The sequence below is a fragment of the Pagrus pagrus genome (genome assembly GCF_965226575.1).
Source record: "Pagrus pagrus genome assembly, chromosome: 7".
NCBI classification, from domain to species: domain Eukaryota; kingdom Metazoa; phylum Chordata; class Actinopteri; order Spariformes; family Sparidae; genus Pagrus; species Pagrus pagrus.
In genome coordinates this window covers 3078276-3094534 of record NC_140191.1, presented here as the reverse complement: position 1 = coordinate 3094534, position 16259 = coordinate 3078276, and the positions used below count along the sequence as shown (strand labels likewise).

Below are 16259 nucleotides of genomic sequence, written 5' to 3'. Positions count from 1 at the left end.
CAAACCATTCAAGTGTACAGTATCAGTCATCAGACTCGCCACAGAAAAAATCCAAAGAAAGAAAATGAATTGCTACTAAATGCTCTGTGTTTCCTGAACTTTGTGCTCTGAGGAATAAAACTGACGCATTCAGCTTAAAAATTAGAACTTTAATCAGTTTCATAGAAAACATCAGTTTTACAATTTGATCATCAGAAAAAGTGCTGAATTGAACAACAACAACAAAAGTCGACACAATTGAGAGAAACAACGATTACGATTTTTTAAAAAGGACTTTGCATCGACAGGAGAGGAGGAGCTCCCAATGCCCAGCAATGTTTCCTGTCGCACTGAATTAAAACTCTGTTAGTTTTCACACAAAATGAAATCTATAGGGACCAAAACTGTCATCAACTACCTGCAAAATACTGTGAAATGTAAACTGGAGTCCTTGTATGTGTACACACACTTGGGACGATAGAGCAGAATCTGATTTTGAAATGCTGGCTGTGCCTGGTGGGTTTGTATATTTAACTCTGGCACCAAACCAACCTGTTGCTCTGGCTTAGCGTTACGTGCTCTGCGGCCCAGAGGTCCTAAATCTGTGTTTCTTTTCTGGACGCGACCACAGTGGAGGCCTGCTGGTTTGGAGATCAAACTGAGAAGACTTGAAGGGTTTAAAGTGCATCAAATAACTCAAGATAACCAAACCTCCTTATCATAGTCCACATACATTTAGCCCTTTTTGTTGCAAAACACCAGTCTGAATTTATTGTTCTTATGCTGTAAATCAAAAATATGTGTGCTGTGTAAACAAAGTAAAATCACTGATATCTGTAGCGGTTGCTGACTTGCTGGAATGAACATTTCTGTGTATAGTAGTTTAAGCAAAGCCCCTTCGCCATTCCTCATCTTCCTCTGAGCTCCACACTTCACATGATGGGGTACCTGGCGAGGTTGGCAATGCCAGAGGTTGCCACGTTTGCGTGCCATCAGGATGTAGCCTTGTCTGCCCCAGTTCTCGCTCCAGTTGTCAGGGGAAAAAGACAAAACGTGAGTTGTTGAGCATCGCCAGGAGTCAAACAGCACTTCAGCTCATCGGTTTGTCACCGACACGGCGGACAGACGGCCATCAAATCAACGCTACGCCAACAAACAATCTCAGCGTTTCATTTTGGCGGCCTTATGAGCCACCTGATGCCGCTCAGACAGGTGATGTGACCCACCTGTTCTTGACGATCCAGTACTTCTTCCCCTTGACGCTCACTCCATAACCCACTGCCAGCACGGCGTGATTGATGTTGTCTTTGTTACAGTTGGGGTCGTAGTAAACACCTGGGCACATGACAGAGAGGAAGAGTGAGGAGAGAATCTGAGCTGGAGGGACATCGGTGAACCAACATATATTCATGATGTAGCCTACAGTGACCATTTCACTGTTAAAGATATTATCAAGTAAAAAAAAATCCTCTATGGTGGTGTGTTCAAGGACATTTTTGTAAGTTTAATTTCCCAAGTCGATCCAGTTTTAAAGCCAGTTCCACGTTGCTAGGATGAAAATTTTGGTGGAGAACTCCCGAATTCCCTAAAGCAGTCACATTTACAGTTGCAATCCGTAAAAATTTTTAAGAAATCAGACATTTTTGCTATGATTTTTTGGCAGGGGTCGCCACAAACACAGCTGCAGAAGTCCCAACGTCTGAACTGCAGTCACTTGCTCGGCATGAAAATCAAGTCATACACCTGTAATGTGAAAGTGATATGGAACAGAAAAACAAATCATGCGTGTAATTCAGTCAGTTTTACAGCATGTCAGAGTCGTATTAAGTTCCTGCTAATGCAAACTGAACATGCTGCTACTGTGAAAGTTTTCGTCACCACAGTTGGAGCTAACACAATCATTCATCAAAAACACATCTACGAACAAGATGACAGTCAGTTTGGTCATTTTTTTTGTGTCAGTGATCAGTTTGAGATATGTCAGGGAGAAATGCAACAAGAGGTGATCTGTTAGCTGAGGAGCTGCAGGGGACAGGCTGCAACACTGAAACCTGAGGGATCGTAACTTCAAAAATATTGGCCCCTAAAAATACTTGGACCAGCATGTAAGATACAGTTTTTTGATCAGTAGAGTTTCAAAAGTGAGTGATTAAAAAATATTCATAATTAATAGACTAAATGAATAATAATGAATCACTGTCCTCGGCTGTAGAACTGGAAGCTGCTCAGCGTGGCGTCGATGCCAATAGACACCGGACCTACTTTATACAGCGTCACAGCCAGTGCATGCTCGTCGCCCTCTGGGATCTTCTTGTAGCCTCTGCACTCAGCTGCCATGCCTGATGAATTGTAGCGGCACGGCTGGTCCTGTACACGAGACAAAGGAGGAGAAAAACACTGAAAAAATCTTATTTCAGATTTCTGTATTTTCTCTTCTCTCTGGAAAAAAAGCTTTTTTTTGCTGTCCTGCTCCTCCTATCACTGCATGGTGATACCCTGAATTTTTAAAGATATTTTGTCCAAAAACACTCTGCAAAACTGGGAAAAAATGGGAAATGCAGAGCTGCAACAATAAGCTAATTGATTAGTTAGTTTATTTTATCCTTCAGGTTCTCAAATATGAGAATTTGCTGCCTTTCCTTGTCTTGTACCGCACTAAATTAAATATTTTGGGGTTTCTGTTTGGAAAAAACAAGAGATGTGGTGATACAATTATAATGATAATTTTCCAGATTTCTGATGTTTTATAGACCAAATAAAGAATCAATTAACCAAAAAAAGTATATTTTTTTGATAAATCAGTGATGGAAATAATGATTAGTTGCATCAAACCGTGTGATTGAACTGTCACATGCACATTCCACATGATGTGTTTGCACAGTAAGAATGTGCCGAGGCTGTGATTAAATAACAGTGAAACTGCAGCCTGTAATCATTAACAAGCACTTCTACTTCCTTCTTGCACCAGAAGATGACTAAAGAGGAAACGATGCATGTTTTGTAAGACAATGGGAGAGTTTCTACTTCACCATTTCTGCTAAGTCATCCTCATTTAGTGACGTTCTATCTGTGATTTGTTTTCTTTGACATGTGACTTGACCAAGTGTGTGAGACCCCGACAGCCAATTGAGGAACTATTGACCACTTTGGTTTCAGTCTGTGTCTTCAGCTGTGTTGCGGTAAACAGACGATTTCTGGAAGTTGTCCTCATTTAGATTTTTTTTTTTTTAAGACTGCTGAGTTTTTAGTGTCATTATCACTATCAGTCTCATGCTTTTGAGTGCAATATAAAACTGGAGCCATCTTAGCTTAAATGCTTGAAATAGCTTGCTGGCTGTCTGACGGTAACACAATCTGTCTGTTCTTCTTTTTAATTAAAGAGTGTTGTCTAGACAAGCTCGACTTGGAAAAGTGTCATGAGATGACTTTTGTTGTGAATTGGCTCTGTACAAATAAAGTGATTGTTTTTTTGCATTGTTTTAAGCAAATGAGGTACAGCTTGTGTTAATAAGTAGTCCCTATGAGTGATAATGTTCAGGTCTTTGTACCACATTTGGCTGGCTCCGTATCTCACCTACAGATAACAGTCATGGTAGCAACAAGAAAAGTTTACTAGAGCTAACTAGCAGCCTCCCAATGACTACGTCGAGACATATTATTCAGCCACTGAAAATGACAAAAGAAGCCAGTTACAGTATTGAGGTGATTTATGGAGTATCCTGGTGGCTTTGCTACTAAAGTCAGCACTAACTGCTGTTAGGTAGTTAACCAAGGCCCTCACTCATTAGTAGGTACAAAAAGCATGTCACAAATTATGTTTTAATAAAGAGAGGGTTGGTTCTCCTTGAAATGGGCCAATTACTTAGAAATTATGGGACAATACTTCATATAGATCTTCACATATACCAGTCTAACCCAGAGGGGTGTCACTTGGTGGCGACAAGGGCTCAGATGGAAAAAAACAATACAAAAAAATAACATAATTTTAACGGTCTTCAACGCAGGCAATGTAATAAGGGGATCATATGTGATTTGAGTCAATAATCATGTGAGGAAATATATGCAAAAATGCTATTGAGTTGAGTGTCTGAATTTCATCTGACCCACAGTGTCAAAAAACTTGTCTGAAACTGGTTCTGCTTGTGGTTTGTGGCGACAGAACAGGATGTCACAACAATAACAGAAAGAGAACAAGTGCGAACACATGACAAGAAAGACATATTAAACTACTCTAAAAATATTCTAACCTCTGGACGCACGTGATAGTTTATTAAGATGAAAACAATAGCAAGAATTTAGTTAGCAAGTCTTTCTTACCACCCCGGCGTACGGGTAGGCCTCCTCAGAGTCGATGCTTCTGTTATCCTGCACGTACTTGAAGGCGTTGGTCATGTATCCTCCTCTGCAGCCTTGGTTCTCTGAGACGCAGTCCACCAGGTTCTGGGGACTGAGGTCCACCAGCCAACCCGTCGTCTTGGCCAACTGGTCCTCGAGGGTCCCAGCTGAGCTGAATGCCCAACAGGAGTGGCAGAAACCCTGTCAGGAGTGAAGGAAGGGGTTTAGTTTGATGATACAGTGTGCACAAATCTCTGTCAAAGCCTTACTGATAACAGTCAGAAGAAGTTAGAACTTGCACATGATTGGTTAAGAATAAATATGTACATTGCAAAGTAAGATCTATAAATAAGAAGGGAAATCAAACTGATGAATGAGAGATGAAAAACAAAAAGCGTGTTAGTTTGTGTCTTCCTCTGTGTGTCCACTGGGGGGCAGACTTGGACAACTTTGTTTGACATTTCTTGATTGTTTGTTTGAGCAGTGCAGGCTGGGAGGAGGAGTGTGTACATGTCACACAGTGAGACACTGGTGCAGTGTTTTAAATTTCTTCCTAAAATCCTTAACAGCATTTGGAGCAGGATTACCCAGACTGGGGCCTGCAGGATGAAGTTTGGTCCGCCTGATGTAAATCAACATTTATTCTGCTCTATTTATGCGATAGGTAAAAAAGGCTCTTTAAATATACAATGCCCCTAATGATTATTTTTTGTTTTTGGCCCCTGGCCCCTCATTAAAACACCCCTGAGTCAGAGGATTATAGGACAATGAAGCTCTCCACTGAAACCCAGACTAATAACAGTGTTAAGAACCCTTCCAGTCAGTGTTTCACCTTTTTTTCTTCAAGACATATCAGTCCTTTATACAAAGTATAGGCTATAAACCAACCAGTAATATATATAAACCATGGTTTTAGATGAGTAGAAAGCAAACATATAAGTTACTGTTCATACTGTTCAGTGGTTTGTGTTTGTCTCTTTCCTATTGCAGCATGAAAGCCTTTTTTAGGGCCCAAGCACGAATCACGTGCGGGGACCTATTGTATCTGTAGGCGGAATTCATTATTATTCTTCCATCCCCGAGATCGCATTTTTGGCGGCCTGAACATACCCCAAAACTCACCAAACTTGGAACATACATCACATGTATCATACATCACATTTGATAATTCAAAATAATTGGGGGTGGGTGTCGCCAGGGGACTCCATAGCACCACCTAACGTCGTTTTGTCCCCGCAAACTTTTTCTCGGATCGTCTTGAAATTTACAGGAGTCATGGGTCTCAAGGATTTAGGCTGGAATTATTTTTGTCAGAATTTTTGACGCAACAGGAAGTCGGCCATCTTGAATGGCGTGCAGCGATTGTCATTTTTCCGACGCATTTGTCGGGACTTTAGGATGTTCGCAGACTCACCAAATTTGGCCTGTAGCTCCTTACCCATGAGTACGTTAATTCGATACCACAACTGCCCTCATGCACAGCACGACAGCTCAGTAGCACCCCCTAACGCCCCCTTATGGCTTTTCCCATTCATTTTTTGTCATGTTTTCGCCCCGTACTTTATGTAACTTGTCCTACAGATTTAACGCCACAGACTTCACACTCACTACATATCATCTTCTGACCTTGATGATGACACCTTGTGAAAAGCTTTCGCCTCCGATATACCTGGTGGGCGTGGCAGTGTGATGACCCCTTATGGCTGTTCCCATTCTGTAGGAATCCTTTTCTAAGCCTCGTACATTAACTAACTCCTCCTACAGATTTTACACTACAGACTTAACCTTCGCTCAGTAGCATCCTCATACCTTGATGATGAACAGTTGTGCTAAGCTTTTGCCTACGTTATTCCTGGTGGGCATGGTGATACGGTTTATTTCAATGACCCCCTTATGGCTTTTCCCATTCTGTAGGAAACCCATTTCTAAGGGTCGTACATTAACTAACTCGTCCTACAGATTTAACACCACAGACTTCACATTCACTCAGAAGCATCCTCATACCTTGCTGATGAAAAGTTGTCAAAAGCTTTCGTCTATGTTATTCCTGGTGGGCGTGGCGGTGTGATTAATTTCGATGACTCCCTTATGGCTTTTCCCATTCTGTGCGATCCCAATTTCTTAGTCTCATACTTTCACTAACTCGTCCTACAGATTTAACACCTCATACCTTGAACAGCCTGTGTTACACCTGATGGGCGTGGCGGTGCGGTCAATTGTGATCCTTCGCCATCTTGCAGGAAGTCCTTATAACTTCAACATACACTTGCCCATCTGCATCAAACTGCTCACACATGTAGAGGAGCTCACCCTGAATACGTCTCTGCATCAGTACTGTGTCATATCTATAGCGCCGCGCACTGGACACAGGAAGTCACTGAATATTCCACTGTTGTGTTTTGTGTGACACGTATCCCATTTAGGTAGGACATTTCCAAAGGCAAAGGGTGAGTACACATCTGGGCACACGGCCTCCGACGGCACCACAGCTCAACGTACGTGGGGGGGGGGGGCGAGGGCCCATTCATCGCTGCTCGCAGTTTTAATTAATTTTTATTATTTTTTATTAATTTTTATATGTAAATATTAGCATTTTAGCTCAATAGCTTCCAGGTCATGTGATCAATTGACTCAAAATCAGTGTGGGATCATGTAACTACACTGGTTGCATGAGATACGCCTTTTGTTTTTACGTTTTACATCTCTTAATATTTTTTATTAATTTTTATAAATTTTTACATGTAAATATTAGCATGTTAGCTCAATAGCTTCCAGGTCATGTGATCAATTGACTAAAAATCAGTGTGTGATCATGCAACTACACTGGCTGCATGAGATACGCCTCTTGTTTTTATGTTTTACATCTGTTCAAATTTTTTATTATTTTTCATTATTTTTTATATGTAAATATTAGCATGTTAGCTCAATAGCTTCTAGGTCATGTGATCAATTGACTCAAAATCATGCCGGGATCATGTAACTATACTGGCTGCATGAGATACGCCTCTTGGTTTTACGTTTTACGTCTCTAAATATTTTTTATTAATTTTTACATGTAAATATTAGCATGTTAGCTCAATAGCTTCCAGGTCATGTGATCAATTGACTCAAAATCAGTGTGGGATCATGTAACTACACTGGCTGCATGAGATACGCCTCTTCTTTTCACGTTTTACATCTCTAAATATTTTTTATTAATTTTTATTACTTTTCATTAATTATTACATGTAAATATTAGCATGTTAGCTCAATAGCTTCCAGGTCATGTGATCAATTGACTCAAAATCAGTGTGGGATCATGTAACTACACTGGCTGCATGAGATACGCCTCTTGGTTTTACGTTTTACATCTCTAAATATTTTTTATGCATTTTTATTATTTTATATTAATTTTTATATGTAAATATTAGCATTTTAGCTCAATAGCTTCCAGGTCATGTGATCAATTGACTCAAAATCATGTTGGGATCATGTAACTACACTGGCTGCATGAGATAGATTATTTTCCAAAATGTTAAACTATTCATTTAAAGGACTTTCTGTGAAAGCAGCTAAATGTTTCAACGAGAGGGTCTGTAGAAAATAGGAACCTACCACAAGGCTTCTCTTCTCACTCAGGACAGTGTAACTTGCCTGCAGGCATGCTTGTACAGGATACACTACCACATCAGCATGTGCGCAGGACAGAGATATTTACCAGACACACCGGTATTGATTTTGGCGCTCCTTCTGTCGTAACATGTAAAAGTTAAATTGACCAACAAGCCAATTTCCCAAAGAGTCGATGGAGCCCTTTCAGACCGTTTTTATGGCAGACTGAAGCTGCTGGTGTAAAGTCAGATCTTCACCTTCATCGCATCTACGGCACAGAACACAGATATTATTTTTCACTATAGGCCGACATCAGACTGATCGATAAACTGATATATCGACCCAGACTTGGCATGTTTCACTGCGACTGAGCCTCAGCAAGGAGTACATCTGTCTCTTTATTGTAGATTCCAAACACCCACACACAGTCAGAAACAAACAAGCAAGGCCAGAGATGGTAAACTGCAACATTTAAACACATTTTTGTCATAGGTACTTAAAAAGTAGCAAAAGTCGCAAAAGTAACAAAAAAGAAAAATGTTGAAATCAGTCTGAATATAAACTTTAAAAAATATTGTTGAAAAAGAGAAGGGGAAATCTTTTTTCAATGCAGTTCCCTCTGCAGCTACATGACGGGGTAGCAGGCATCCTGAGTGATGCCACACTGGTCCTTCTTGTTGCGTGCCATCCGGATGTAGCCCTTGTCTCCCCAGTTGCTTCCCAAGCTGCACGAGAAGAGCAAAAAACAGAAGACTATAATTAAAGGGATACAAGAAAGGTTTTTTGAAATGTGATTCATTAGTAAACGTCCATGTAAAGTGAATAAATGAATTAATGCAAACAAATCAAAACGAAACAAAAAGTTAAATTAGTTCGACAAATAAGCATAATAAAATGAAAAGCATGTTACAAAGTATATTCCATTAACAAGCATTGACGTACCCGAAAAGGAGTAGGAAGAAGTAAACACTTATTTAATCCTACCCCTTCTCCACAACTCAGTAATTAATCATAATCAATTTACTTCCATTCCTGAACCTGTGTACCTTCGTATGCTCCCATCTAACTATATACAATTCCATATACTATATGCACAATTAATAAATCACATATTATATATAAATATATTTATTTTTACATATACATACCTACATGTGGACACATCTATGTACATACACTCACACACATACATAGCTTATAATATAATATCCATGCTATATACTGTATATAGACCAAATTTCTATACCTTATTATAAAAGTTGCTACCACAAATGTATATTTCATAACAAATTAATATTGTATACACACAAACACATGCATACATCTATGAAAACATCTACCGATTCCCTCATCGCTGTACCTTTTGAAAATCATCTCCTTGTCCCTTTTTTTTAACTAGCACATGTGTGGACGTTGCTTTAGCTCCGTGCTCATACCATTCCACAGTTTCACACCGCTGATTGAAATGCACTTACTTTTTAATAGTCGTACGAACAGCTAGCATCTTGAAATTTAACTTTTCCCACAAATTATAGCCCCCCTCTCTATCAAAAAGCTGTTTCTGAATATTACCTGTAAGTAGTTTGTTTCTTGCTTCATACATTATTTGTGCAGTTTGATATTCAACCAGGTCAATGAACTTTAACGCGCAGGAATTTAAAAACAATAAGTTATATGATGAGAATATGGACAGAAGTCGCTCAATCACTAGCACCCCATACTATTAGTTTAACGCACACCATTTTTAGTGTTGAACAATACAGCATAGCAAAAAAGTCGGGGATGGGGAGGAACATAAAAGGAGCTACACATGAGCTCAGTATGTGTGCATGTATGAGGTTTTGGGGCAGTAGAAATGTCCCACCTGTTCTTTACCAGCCAGTAGTCTTCTCCGTTCAGCGTGCCGTAGCCCACAGCTAACACAGCATTGCTCACTACCTGGTGGCAGGATGGGTCAATGTACACTCCTGAAAAAGGCAGAGGTCAAAATACTAATAATGAATTCACGTCATTATATTCATGTCTTATTATTAAGACTTGACAATATTCTAATTTTGATTCACATGTATTTTGAAAGAAGTTATACGGCTGGCCATTAAAACATTATTCTAGCAGGTGAAGGATTCACTGTCTAGTTTAAAAAAAATTAAAGCAGTGTTTTCATCAGTGTAGTCAGGTCAGAAGTTAAGAGACTTTGAGGGGGTGTTAACTTGAGCTTTTTGTATAAATGTGAAAGATCGATATGTGAGAATGTATATTGTGCACATAATCTTTATTTGATCTAGTTTCCAGTTTTATGTAACAAGTGAACTTCCCCAGTCTGGGATCAATAACAATCAATTAATTGATTCTTATCTTATCTGATTAAAAAATTAAACCTCTTTTATGACCTTTTCGATCTCCACCCCTCACCCTTCTCAAAAAAATAAAGATTAGTAAAGATGAAGCCTGTGCGGCTGATGAAGTGCAACGTACCACTCTTGTAGAATCTAAATCCGGGTCGCAAGGAGTTCACTACCACTGAAATGGGTCCGATGGTGGCGAGCGCCTGCTTCAAAGCCTCCTCGTCGCCCGAAGGGAGGCAAACGTAATTGGAGCAGTTGGCGGCGCGGTTGCGGGGGTCGTAGTAGCACTGTGACGCCTGCAGTAATAAGACAAACTGGGGTTAAAGCTGATGATTTACACAGGACCTGTGTTTAAATATACCTGATGGTATTAAAAAAAAAGCCAACTATCAACTCACTTGGGTGATTATGTCCATGTATGAAAAATGTTGTTATTATTAATTTTCTCGGCTGATTTTTTTTACATTTCCCAGCTCCCGGCAGAGGTGAAGAAGAAAGTGAATTACAGTCACAGAGACGCTTGTCAGTGAGCTTATTGACAGAAATATTTCACATCACACATATTTTATCTGCAGTAATTCAGCTGAAAGACGTCCAGACGTCGGTTATCTGAACTGTCAGCCTTTTATTTGTTTTTTTCTCGGGTGAATTAGAGGCACAACACCTCCACGAGGCTGCAGCAGTCTGCTTAATCCGTTCAGAACTGCCCTCCTCCTCCACACAAACACGAACAACAGCGAACCAGATGAAACCTGGACAACAACGTTGTCCCCTCCGATTAATTTATTGTTGCTCCAAAGAGACATTAACGGCAGACCACAGACAAGTGAGAAAAGTGTTGCTGTCTGCAGCCCGAAGGGTCGGACTTAACTCCTTGTACACCCACATCGTTGTCTCGTACAGGAATTTCTTAACTATAAACCTGAGTTTGCTCTGAATTTCCCATATACACCATGTTTCCACTTAAAAACATCATGTTTTAATTTCTTGTGAACTGGGTAATAAAAACAAAACTGTAATATTCAGTACGACCTGTTTTAGTTTAGGGTTAAAGCCTCACAGAGAGAACAACGATCTTCCTCCTTTAACGGTGAATAACCAATCAGCCCCTCATGACTGATTACAGTATGAAGTCACCTTTTACAAAATGTAACCGTAGCGTGCGTGACCTCATCTCATGCTGCAGTTTCTGGGTTTCTGGGACGATCTGTGTGAAACTGACCTTTTGTTTTTGTTTTTAATGACTTCCCACATTTGTCTGCCCACCTATAACCTCGAAGCAATCGGATTTGTTTCCCACATGCTCTAAACATACTCTGTAGAATCAAAGTTGAATGGATTTTCCCTTTCCCTCCCTTTGATGCATCTCTGACCAGCAGCAGCAGCAGGATTAAACCAGTCACTCACCTGTCCTGTGTAGGGGTATGAAGCGTCAGAGTTGATGCCATTTTCCATGACATACTCGAAGGCTTTGCTTAAGTAGCCACCGTCGCAGCCGTGGTTGCCGTAATCAGACGAACAGTCCACCAGGTTCTGGGGGCTCAGGTCCACAAGCTTCCCCGTCTTCTTGACCAACTGGCCCTCTAAAGCCCCTGCGGCACTGAAAGCCCAGCAGGAACCGCACTTACCCTGGATACAAATGAGTGGAGTTAAACAATGCAAAAAAACAAGTTTATTAGCTTCAAACATAAATGAAACACTTTTCACATTTCCATGTTTGGCAGAACAACATGAGTTTGTAAAGACAGAGCAGTCGGAGTTGAAGAGGTTAAAGAAGTCTTCTACTCTTTGGGTACTTTTATTGTTCGTCAATTATATTTAACATCTTGCACAGAACAGAAGGTCCAAAAAAGTCCAAAAGATACTTGTGTGTCTCTGGTTGAATGATACTCATCAGCACAAGTTTGTAATAAATTGAAAATGTCTTTTGTTTGTTTTGTTTTTTTTCTTAACTTTTTTCTTCATTTCTCTGCATTGTAAAGTATTAAAATACTACAATTCTCATTCATAACAAGACCTTCAGATTTCTCATCGATCATCATGTCTTCAACTTCTTACCACTGGCATTTGTCTGTAACTTCATGAAATGAAGCTTTGTGAAGAAAGAATGTATGTGATAAATGGTTCTTGTCATAGAAATAATATTTATATAGGAGTAGCTATATAGTTCTTTAAATATCTCAGTTTTGACCATAAAAATACAGAAGAAATGTAATTTTATTTCTTCAGGTTGAAGCTGTGAAAGCTGACAAAACATCAGACAAAATATAAAGATTTAGAGACAAACACATAAAACATCTAAAGTGGAAAGATGCATTAAAACATGTGCAATTAAAATCTAAGAGTTAAAAGATAGAAGATATAAAATGTCCATATAGAACAACTATAGACCTGTACTGTATATTAACACATATGCAAGGAGATGAAGTTCACATGTGTACTACAGTAACTGAGATGTACACAGAGGTGGGGTGTAACAACGTACAAATACTTTTTTTCCCCAGGTATTGACTATTTCTTATTCTTTTTTTTTTTTTTTTACAAACGTATCTTCTATTGGAGTGAAGTCTTTGTTTTAAAAATCACACTTTGCACAGAGAAATGCAATCCAGGCAAAAAGGTAATATCAAGAAACGAGGAAGGAAATATTGACTTATGAGTCACTTTTAGAAACAGAACCCCACTGCGCCTACATTTAAAAAAAAAAAAATGTTTTACCTGATCCTTGACTTTGGTGACATAGCCCTTCTCTCTCCAGTCAATGGTGTCTGGTACAGAAGCGCCTGATATCCCAGGGAAGGGAGATGGTGCCCTCTGGATGTCAGTGGGAGGAATGAATGTGCCGTAAGACTGCTGGATCTCCTCTGGTGTCTATAAGGAAGCAGATAACAGTTAATGAAATAAGCAGCACTCAGTGGACTATATTTACTGAGCAGGGTTTTAAATACAGCTTTAAAGGTCAGATGTCTTGTAAAAGGGTGAACGGTCTGTTTTTGATTCTGATTAGACTGAAATTCATCATCTATCGACTAAAGAATCATTCCCATCACTGATCAATCTGCTTCTTATTTTCTTGATAAATAAATTTTTTTTTAATAAAACATTGGAAAACAGTGAAAAACACAAAGATATTCACTTTACCATTGTATAAAATCACAAAAAAAGGGTTCTTAATTCACGTACAGTCACTGTAGCATATATAACGATAAACGGGAACTAGTCATGATGCATCTACTCCGCATCCTTCTGACCTCCCGCTATTATTAAATTCACAGTGATTAGTGAATAAGTGTGATAATCATAAATCAATAAAACCCTTTTTTTCCCTCCAGTTTAAACCAGTAAACGAGTGTCTCACCAGGTCTCCCATGTGGTTCATGCTCATTTCGTACGTGTGAAGTCCCATCGAAGCCTCCAGGTTGTGTTTGGTAATGAGCATCAGATTCTGCTCCCACAATTCCCTGCGGCTCACTTCCTCCACCTCAAGACGTACAGAGAGAGAGCGCTTGGATTTTAGGGCCAACAAACAGAAAATTCTTACATATTTACATCAACTTGTTTTTTATCACATACCTCGTCTTGGTACGACTTCTCGTGAGTCTTCTTCCACAGCTCCCAGTGGAAGTCCAGCCGGCTGTCAAACGTGGCCGCCGCCCTGAGACACAGGGAGAAGATCAGGACACTCCCCAACATCAGGCCTGTAAACACACACACACACAGACACACACAGGGAGCACATGAGACGTCAGGATGTTTTCTGCTATCTGACACACCAAGACGGCAAACTGCCTGGCTGACATCAACCTTTAACCTTCAGCCTCCTCTGGATCAGCCTCCTTACTTTTAAATACTTATCTAAAATACTTGAGAATTGTTGCTGATCAACTGACTGTCCACCTTTCTGCCAATAATCTCTTTGACAATTTTCAGTCTGGTTTCCGCTCCTGTCACTCTACTGAGACTGCCCTAACTAGAGTAGTTAGTCACTGCTGACTCTGGATCAGCCTCCTTACTTTTAATTCTTGAATTAAGTTCGGCCTTCGATACCGTAGATCATTGTGTGCTTCTACACCGACTGGAGCATTACATTGGTGTTCACGGGCTGGCGCTGTCATGGTTCCAGTCCTACTTATCTAGTAGAACCCAATGCGTTAGTTTCAATAACTCTTTGTCAGAATGCTCTACGGTTGTAGTGTGTGTGCCCCAGGGGTCTGTCCTGGGCCTTCTGTTGTTTTGTATTTACATGCTCCCTCTGGGTAGGATAATTGCAGAATATGGTATACAATTCCATTTCTATGCTGATGACACACAGCTATACATCCCACTACAGCCTAATGACCCCTCTCAAATACAAAATCTGGAAACGTGTAAGCCGAATCAAGATCTGGATGAGTCAAAACTTTTACAGATCAGCTGTGCTAATCAATTCCTACTAAATAATGCAAATGCGTGACATGGTGATGCAGTGTGATGTCACAAAGTCACAGAATTAAAGGCGGGGCTACTGGCGAGGTGTTTTGGGGGCTGTGATTTCTGTGGGAATGAGGAGCTTCTTTTGGCGTCGACCTTTCTAACTTTCCATTTACATGCACATATATAACAATGAAGGAAATGACAAAAACAATAAAGCATAATATGTCTTGATAATAATATTATATATCTTGATATGTATCTTTTTTCAAACCACTTGGTTAAAGTTAGGGAACACTTGTGGTCTTGGTATGGTCACTCGACTGCCACCTGATCCATGGCTAACTTAGCCATGAACTAATTACCTCATGGCAGCTAGCTACAGCCAAGGATAGATAGCAAAGAGCAGCTGGTTAGCAGCAGGTTACCTTTGAACTCTGGCCTTATTTTAATAAACTACACATTTTTTTAAATGTAGGCTGTTGAAAATGAAAGTATAGAAATGGTATTTTTAAAGAAATTGTTTTGATGCTCAACATTGGCCCACAGGTTGGACTTTGAGAGCCCCCTGATGTAAATCATATCTCATACATCTGAATTCTGAAATACATTTAATATCAGATACTTCCAGGCAAGCACTATTACTGTGGCCGATTTTGTATTTTTATCAAAGTAATATTTTTACACGATATCTTTACTTTTACCCGAGTATGACTTCGGGTACTTTTTTTATACATGAACTTTAGACTTTTCCGTGACTAAAAGGAGATAAGTTGAGTATCCAGCCAAAGAAAATGACCTTGATTGGTTACTTTTATTCATTGCAATACTCATTTTTATAAATGATAAGAACACGAAATAACTCAGGCCCTTAATGAATGTTTTTTAAAGGGTATACTGTGGCAGCAATAAAACCGACGGCACATCTTTTAAAACATCTTAGAGAATGAGCAGATTAAATGTTAAAATAGATGACATTAATAAGCTCTAAAGTTTGTCTTTTAAAGATCTCCACCTGCAGCCTGAACACAAAAGAAGCATTAAAGCATTAATGAACGGACTCTGCTTTTTATAAATGTCTTGACTTATCTTATTAGAATATTTGCTGATGGTGCTGAACTTGCCTTGCTGTCTCGGTGTCATCGCTGCTTCTGTGTTGAACCAACCCTGACTCTGTGTTCCTGCTCGATATTTAAGAAGGAAATATCACATGATCTGTTCTCTTCCTCTTTTGATACTGAAATCTGCATCATGTCGCTCAAGTTTGTACAATCACCTGCAGCAACTGCGTGTACATACTGCACCATATAAGGCTGTAATATGAATAATAAGGAGGCAGAGGTTATTTATGTCTCTACTATAAAAGCCTCAAAACTGAACCAGAGAATCATAACTAGTCTTCTGAGAAAAAGGAGGAAGGTTTCTTGTCAGTTGTCTATGTAGATTTTACTTTTGTAAATTTACTGGCAGAAAGTTTCTTTTGATACTTAAAAAATAATGATGATATAATGATAATCAAATCAATAAAAAATAATAAAGGTAATGATAATACACTTATTTTAAATAGCACATTTCTTAGCAAGGACAAGTCGAATAACA

General features: G+C 39.5%; 1 pseudogene across 1 annotated transcript; it reads right to left on the bottom strand.

Moving 5' to 3' along the window:
* Positions 1–911: 911 nt before the first annotated feature.
* Positions 912–14365, bottom strand: LOC311260071 (cathepsin S-like; annotated as a pseudogene). Its single transcript, XR_014624894.1, has 13 exons — positions 14338–14365; positions 13824–13948; positions 13609–13731; positions 12969–13121; positions 11658–11879; positions 10381–10546; positions 9770–9872; positions 8535–8630; positions 8116–8173; positions 4297–4515; positions 2177–2346; positions 1206–1310; positions 912–1009 (listed from the first exon to the last, which is right to left on the bottom strand). The product of XR_014624894.1 is annotated as a cathepsin S-like (transcript).
* Positions 14366–16259: the final 1894 nt, after the last annotated feature.